Genomic DNA, 8654 nt, shown 5'->3' on the forward strand with positions numbered 1-8654 from the left:
ACTTACAAACAGCGTAAAAGCGATCGGAAAAAAATGTTTTTTTTTGGTTGTTTTTTATATACGCTCAAAAAAATAAAAAATTTTTGTTTTTTTTGGCTTTTTTATATAAATAAAAAAATGAGCATATTAAAAAATTTTTTATAATAAACAATGAAAGGGTAATTCAAGATTAAACCTGTGTCCTACGTGCAATAGTCGTTAAGATGTTCTGGAAATCTTACTCGTCTTCCGGAACGCGTTGTTTTAGGTTTATCTATCGACGTTGACGAAAAATCAAGTTGTGTGTCGGCTGTCGTGTAGGGTACTACGAGTGTAGTAGCTGTGTCATTTGCTTGTACCGAAGGAAAATCGACGTAGCTAGGGTTTCCTTCTAAGTACGCTGCTTTGAGTCGATCGGTACTGATGCTATCGTTTGTACCGTTCTTATCGACTACATAGTACTTGGGTTCGCGTTGAAGAACTTTGAAGGGTCCTTCGTATGTTGATTCGAGAGGTCGCCGATGTGAGTCTCGACGAACGAAGACGTGTGTACTATGTCGTAATTCGGGTTGAACGAAAACATCAGTTGATTGAGGTCGAGTGTGAGCAGGTTGAACTGAACGCATAGCGTTTGTAAGCCTACTCGTGTAAGAGTTTAGATCCATGTTCAATGAAGAAGCTGAAGGATCCACGAATTCTCCTGGGAGTCGGAGTGTCGTTCCGTAAACGAGTTGAGATGCCGTGTATCCAATGTCAGTTTTCACTGCATTGCGGATACCTAGCAAGACGAGTGGAAGAGCGTCTGTCCACTGTGAAACGTTTGAAGCTGATAATGAAGCTTTTAGTTGTCGATGAAAACGTTCTACCAACCCGTTTGCTTGTGGGTGGTAGGCGGTCGTACGGAAGCGCGTGATTCCCAATAGTGAGGTCAGACAACGGAAAAGTCCAGATTCGAACTGGCGTCCGCGGTCTGTAGTGATCGTGGAAGGGCAGCCGAAATTTGCTACCCATCGTTCGACGAAAGCGCGAGCCACTGTTTCAGCAGTAATGTCCTTAATCGGTACTGCTTCTGGCCATCGAGTAAAACGGTCTACGCATGATAAGAGTATCCGTTTGAGTCGGGTAAGGGTCCTACCAAATCTAGATGCACGTGGTCGAAACGGGCGTCAGGGGTTTTGAAAGAGCCTAAGGGACATTTGTTGTGTCTGATCACCTTAGATTTCTGACAGCTTACACAGGAGCGTGCCCACTCCCTCACGTCTTTATTCATGCCAGGCCAGCAAAAGCGTTCGGCTATAAGTTTGACTGTTGCACGAGCACCTGGGTGAGAAAGATTGTGCAACGTATTGAAGACGTTGCGTCGATAATGTTTTGGTACTATTGGACGATCCCTACCTGTAGATGTGTCACACAGTAAGGTTTCCATACCTGTTCCCATCTGCTTAATACTTAGTTTAAGAGTTGTTGAAGATAACTCATGCTGAAGATCAATGTCTTCTTTTTGAAGCTGAGCGAGTTTAAGAAGGTCGATTCCTTGGAAACTGTTCAAGGAACTAATTCGAGACAAGGCGTCTGCGACTACATTGTTTGCTCCAGAAATGTGTTGTATGTCTGAAGTAAACTGCGAAATGTAGTCAAGTTGTCGAGACTCTCGCGGTGAGTACTTGTCTGAAGATGAACTTAAAGAGAAGGTAAGAGGTTTGTGATCGGTAAAAAGCGTAAATTCTCTTCCTTCGATGGAATGTTGGAAATGCCGTACAGCACAATACATAGCTATGAGTTCCCTACCGAACGTGCTGTACCTAGATTCCGCGTCTAGCAACCGTCTCGAGAAAAATCCTAAAGGTTGCCATGAGTTGTTGTAAGACTCCTCCGATTGCTGAGTCGGATGCGTCTACGGCGATACTAATGGGCGCTTGAGTGTCCTGATGAGCAAGCAGGGTTGCTTTAGCGATGTGTTCCTTAACTGTGGAGAATGCTTTACGAGCTGTGTCGTCTAAACTAATTGATTTCTCATTTCCACGAAGCTGATCGGTTAACGGTTTCATAAGGGATGCGCATTTAGGTATGAACCGTCTATAGAAACTTACAAGTCCGTTAAAAGTTCGTAACTGCTTGATCGTGGTCGGTTCTGGGTAATCCAGAATGGCCGCCACTTTGCTTCTAAGGGGTCGGATGCCTTGGGCATCAATAGTGTGTCCTAAGAAGTCTAAGGAGTTGGTTCCGATTTGGCATTTCTGAATGTTTACAGTAATGCCATGCCTTTGGAGTCGATCGAAAACAATGTCCAGATGCTAAAGATGTGATTCTCTGTCCGGACTTGCTATTAGACAGTCATCAACATACGCATGTACGAAGTTGAGACCTCGGAAGACGTCGTCTATAAACCTTTGGAAGGTTTGAGCCGCATTTCTTAAACCAAAAGGCATTCGTAGAAATTCGTAAAGACCGAAAGGAGTGATGATGGTGGTTTTCGGAATGTCGTCATTAGCCATCGGTATTTGATTATAAGCCTTAACTAAGTCGATTTTCGAAAAGACAGTTGTACCTTTCAAGGTAGCTGTCAAATCGTGAATATGAGGCAACGGGTAACGATCGGGAATGGTTTTATCACTCAGACGCCGATAATCACCAGTTGGCCGCCAATCGTTGCTGTCCTTTTTAGGGACCATGTGCAATGGGGATGCCCATGGACTATTTGATGGTCGAATTATCCCTAAGTCTATCATATGGTCGAATTCGTTTTTGGCTAACCTAAGCTTTTCGGGGGCGAGTCGACGGGCTTTCGAGAATACAGGTGGTCCTGTAGTCGAGATGTGATGTGTAACATTGCTGGTTACACAAGGCAATTTCGATTGCGATTGGTATATCCCTGAGTATTTGTCCAGTAATGATTGGTACAAGGGGTCTATGGTGTGCTTAATCGTGACTGGGGATAACCTGCAACTAGAACAAGGAGGTATGCAAACAGATAACTTAGTGTTTCCATCTATTAACCTTCGTGAGCGTGTGTCGATGAGTAGATTGTGGTATTGTAACAGGTCTATACCAATGATTGGCCGTTAACGCGTGCCGGCTGGGAAGTTTCCCGAAATCTTATTCGTGTCAGTCGATTTTGAGGTCGGATAATTGCAGGGTTTCCTGCAATTTCTGGAAAACTTACTGTACTGGTTATGATACCAGCACCAGTCGGGATTATCTGTCCCTCGTGGTCGAGAGACAGATCGCCCACGTGAGACACTTTTACGCGGGGTTTTTGACCGACTACGGTCATTACGAACTTCAAGATATCGTGTAAGCGTGTGACATAGTTCGGCTATGTCAGTCGGGGTCGATTGAGGTTTTTCCTTGACGGAAAAAACCTCGGCCTTAGAAGATTTAGTGATTTCTAAGATTCGGTCGGCAGATGCAGCTAGTTCGTCTACAGAGTTGTTTTGGAACGAGATGAGAACTGCCTGCACCTGTTTTGGGAGTTTGGATAAGAAAAGTCCTTTGAATAGGCCTTCGTCGAAGGTTCTTTGACCTATCACTTCTCTCATCCTAAGCAACATATCTGTAGCAGAATCATGTTGCAGGTCGATGTTACGGAGGAGTTGGTCTAACCATTGTCGGTCGGTTAGTTCTCCACGTTTTAGAATCGAACGTTTGAGAGTTTCGTAAGGTTCCGAAGCATCACTAGTAAACATACTAGATGTTACGTACCTGTTAAACTCGCGCGGTAACGCCTTAACTACCGCGAGGAATCGTGAGCGTGAGTCTGTAATGCCGTGGCCGTTAAAGTCGGCTTCTGCGTAGCAGAACCAGGACTCGATATTATCAGGCCAGAAAGGAGTTAATTGAATCGAAATAGGGGGAATAGACTTAAACTTAAGAACCTTAAGTGAGTGTTCCGTCATAGTAATATAGAGAACGAAAAATGTCTAATTAAAATATATCCGGGAAAAAAAATTCGCGAAAGAAACAGTATATTACAACACATAAAATTCAAATAAAGAATAACAATGAATAATAATATTCCAAAAAGGAACGGACTCACAGTTTGTGCGCTTGGTGTACCAGATCACGTCGGTCTCACCACTGAAGTATACGACGGATATCCTAGTTTTACAACTAGCAACCAGTAGTATCTTCTATAATCGATCGTTCCCGGCAAAAGTAAATCAGAAGTCAGACGAGAAGAGGTAGGAAAGATATTTGATACGTCACCAATATATCGAGGAACCTTTACTATAAGCTGGCTAATGAACGTAGGAGCAATGTCCCACGCCGAGTTGAAACGTGATCTGGTACGGATGCATGACCGAAAGCCTTCAGTTAAACAAGTGCACTTAAACAACGTGGTCAGCATCCAATGTCGAACACTTAGAAAGCTATTGATTTTGGGGGATTATTTACAGCTACAGGACTATTTGGAATGGTGACAGTTTTATCCGAGTCTTCAATTTCCATTGGAGATGCATGACTACCAATGTCAATATCAAGTAGCGCTTCACTCCTTGTTAGTTTTAACGGAAATTTCACTTTAGGGTGTTTAACTCGTCCTGTAACAGCACATACAACACTACCGCATTCTTCACTGTCAGTACTTGTGTAACCAACGCAACCACTATCTTTCTTTTTACAGGCCAAAGCTAATAGGCTCATAGCCTCCTGGATCAGTAACGTATTATTTGAACAGCAAAACATGCAAAGCCGATGCGAGTCAGGCGACGAGCATCTTTTGTGTGCGGTGGGACTTAAACGGGCTTACATCTTATGGAACCAGTTTTAACACTCATCACACTGCATTCCTTCATCCACGGGGAATAAATAGTTCGACCGTCTACATTTATAAGTACTACCAATCATTGTGATCAGATCAAGAAGGTTTAAAACACAATATGAACACAAGTGTAAGAGTCAATGGGAAAGAAGGTACCACAAGACAAAGTTTAGCAACATTTCAAACCTTAACCGAAATACTTCAAGTTAGAGTGGACCAAGAATAATTTTTGATGCATCAAGTACACAAAAGCAAAGATAATCACAACAAGTACGAAATCACTGCCCTTTTTGAAATACGCGCTAACTTCCTCTGTTGTGTTATTTAGGACTAATGATATATAACCAAAAAACAGTTTGTGAGTTTTGATTTTTGTCAGCTTGAAAACGTCCTAGTGAAAAACATTCTGACTAGAGACATTAAGTCAGGATGTAACCGTAATTTATAATTCAATCTCTCAAATTTGGGTATATATATACCCAAATTTGATAGAATTATAATTCTATCAATTTTGGGGGAATTCTGAGTAAAATGTTAAACTCCAAAATATCTCCAGGTTTGTGGCTTTAATTGAATCTTAAGTTGATTTTGGTAAATCTCTAAGTTCCTACGGGATTTTGTGGTTTATTCCCAATATCTCCTTAAAATTTACCCAGTGTATCCAACAATTTGGAGAAAATCCATTAAAGTTCACTGATAAAACCTCAAACTTTCCGCAATGTCTTGGGTATGTTATATGGACTTCATTGAGAGTTACTCTGAATTTTTCACTGAATTCAGTGAATATGAAAGTCTTCCTTATTTTCACTGAATTTCGCACACTTAATTCCATTTTAAAACCACTGAGCTATTGTTCTTCATGTCACACATCTCTTTAAAGACAATGACCGACGTAGCTTGCATAAGCTTTCTACATAGAACGTACGTATACATTTTTCGGAAATAATTAATATCTTCATATTCTTTCCAACTAAGTTAGTGTGTTTATCACGTAGAAATCGTATCTACATCGCCTATACCCTTAGCACCATGTGAGATGTACATTAATTATGGAAGGTAATGTAAAAATGTTTACTGAATTAAAAACTTACGGTTAGGTCAGTATGTACTTGTGAAGCCAGCTGACAAGGAAGTATACCGTAAATAATAATTTAAAGATAAGCCATTTGCAGAAAGTAATAGAAACATTTTCAGATATTCAATAATACACATTACTTCTACTGAGCTTACCTTTTCGTTGAATCGCTATTCACGCTTATTTACTTTATCCCGTGCGTCGTGCGCCCAGCTTACAATATCCATCGTTTTTTATCTCATAATCGAGACAGGTCGGACTTCTAAACCGTTAACAAAGAACACCGTATAAAAATGTTGACTGTAATCTTGACTCACTGCAAGCTGTTCTGTAGGGTCGGTAGTTACACCCGTTTTGCTGTTAGTTCCGTGTAAGGTATAAATAATAGTCAGTCTAGGCACCGACACGTAAGCTAAACAAGCCGTCGCAGACTTCCAAGGATCATCATGAATAGTCTTCGGCTATTTCACCGCCTTAAATTTTACAAAAAACAACTGTCGAATTGCGAACTGATCATGGGATCCTCGTCCATCCAATGCAGCCTCTGGGATACGTAGTTTTTGTGTCTGTAACAGGAATTCCAAAAAAGGAGACTGCAGCAGCTAATCCTGTCTTCGACCACGTCAGGTGAGCCTCTAATGTAAAAAGTCAGTTAATCGATCTCACTAAGTAGATCAGTAGTCGCTTTAAAAATAATTTGCTATGATACGTTATCAATATGCAACCTATTTGTATAAAATTTAGTATGAGTGCAATATACTCGTTTACAACAACAGCAGAAGATGAGAGTGGTGGTGAAAACACTTATGTTTTGGAAGAACTCCCTTATGAACATGTACTCAGTGGATACTTACTTAGCTATTAGTGAAAAGTTCTGTCAAAATGTTGACGACCAGAAACTCAATAGGAACATATCGAGTCTCCATTTTAGCCACATCCAGCGGTCTACAAGTTGTCGTCCATTCTTCGTTTAACACTCCTGACAACAAATTTATCGCAACAATTAATTAGTTGTTTCATTACAAATTCGAAATCAGATAGCATTGTAACACTGTAGATGATACCTTTATTTCGAACCCCAGTAACTTTTAATTGGAAAAAAACATCTTAAGAAGTCGTGAAGCATCAATACCACCATGGAGGGGGAGAGAGCAAAATAACCTGAAGCGTTTGATCTTCGCGATAATTCAAAATAAAAATGCAATCAAATCATATGATCGTTTACTCATTAATTGTGCGTTATTGGGTCTCCCGAGCGACCAACGAATGTCATGGTTAGTGTTCAAGGCGATCTTATAGTATTGTCTAGGAATTTCATTTCGTCGACATTTTGAGATCTTTGCGCAAACCTTGAGAAAATATCTAAAAAGTCAGTAACTGAAAGCTGTAATAAATTTGTAAATGTACATGAATGGAAATAAGTTTTTGAAAGTGTACCAAGGTATTTCCAATAAGTACTACATGGTTGGAAGTTGCAAAACAAAAAAAAATGTTTTGAAATTTAAGGAAAGAAACCACTCCATATACAGTTCGCGTCATCATCCTCGAGAAAGCAAAAACAAATATCTGAAGTGAATGACATGAACTTGTTATATCTCTTCAGGTTCTTGCTAGCTTCTAATAACCTGTAATATTTAAAAATCAAGATTATAGAGAGGGTTAAAAATACAAAAACAAATTTAGTTGAGGTTCATTGTGATCGCATATCACTTCGGCTAGCAAAGATTTGAGAGGTTGGTTAAAATTTTAAATATATACTCATTCAATGTATATATCCAAAGAACATTCTACAAGGTTGATGGTAAAAAGATAGAAACAAGTGGTAACGTAATGAGCAGAGCTAAGCAAAGTGATCTGCGGGCTTATGTTTACAAAAATAGTTCACTTTGGTTATATGACTTACTGATTTCAGAACAAATTATGGTTAAAACTACGCCTGCGGACTTTCTGCCTGAACAATGCAGGTTTAGTGCAAAATCAGTTGCTGTTGCATTTATTCTTCATCTTCCTACATATCTTTAGTGAAGTAAAGCTCCTAGATTTTCATTCCTTGACCCTATTTCTCACCTTCAAACTGTAAATCTAATCATACTGCCCCCAAAGGTCCTAGTATGGCCGAGAACGGGGAGGGCCCGCCCTCTCAAAATGCTCTCACACGGCCACGCGTATACAGCCTCTACCAGCGAAGTTCTACTCACCGCCTTCTGGCGGCAGGGGTGTTGTTTACAAAATCGGGAGGACGAAAAGCGAATGTCCGCAGCTTTAACCGGGTTCGTGGACACGGATTGTCCATCTAGGGGAGTTGGACAACCCTGATTTCAAACCATTGGTACACATGGGCTCCAGGATCCTGAAGGAGCAAATGACGTATGAACCTACTGTTGTTCATCGACTACCATGGAAGTACATCTTACGTTACTCCATTGTCTTGTGGACCAGAATTTTAGGTCAAAGGCTCCGGCATGGCCCCCTGAGGAAACCACCTGCTTCGGTCTTGGCACCCGGGCAGTATCATAGCCCTCACACAATTAAATGACGCATTTATATCTGGTTCCCCCCCTTGTACCAATATTTATGTGTTCAAATAAATAAACAAATATAAATAATGGTATCCTACTCACTACAGTTGAAATTATATTCTTACCTCAGTTTCTCATTTTAATTTTTCTCTGTGATCCTGATGGGTGTGAAAATGTAAGCCCATGCACATTCGTGCTAGGTACTGCGTTCATGATCGACTATATTCATGGCTCTCTCATCATAGCACATCTTATCAAACTACGAATGAAACATATGGCAACTCGAACTGATGTACGTACGTACGAAGTTCTACGTTGT

This window comes from Schistosoma mansoni, chromosome 3, assembly GCF_000237925.1.
Source record: "Schistosoma mansoni strain Puerto Rico chromosome 3, complete genome".
Lineage (NCBI taxonomy): Eukaryota > Metazoa > Platyhelminthes > Trematoda > Strigeidida > Schistosomatidae > Schistosoma > Schistosoma mansoni.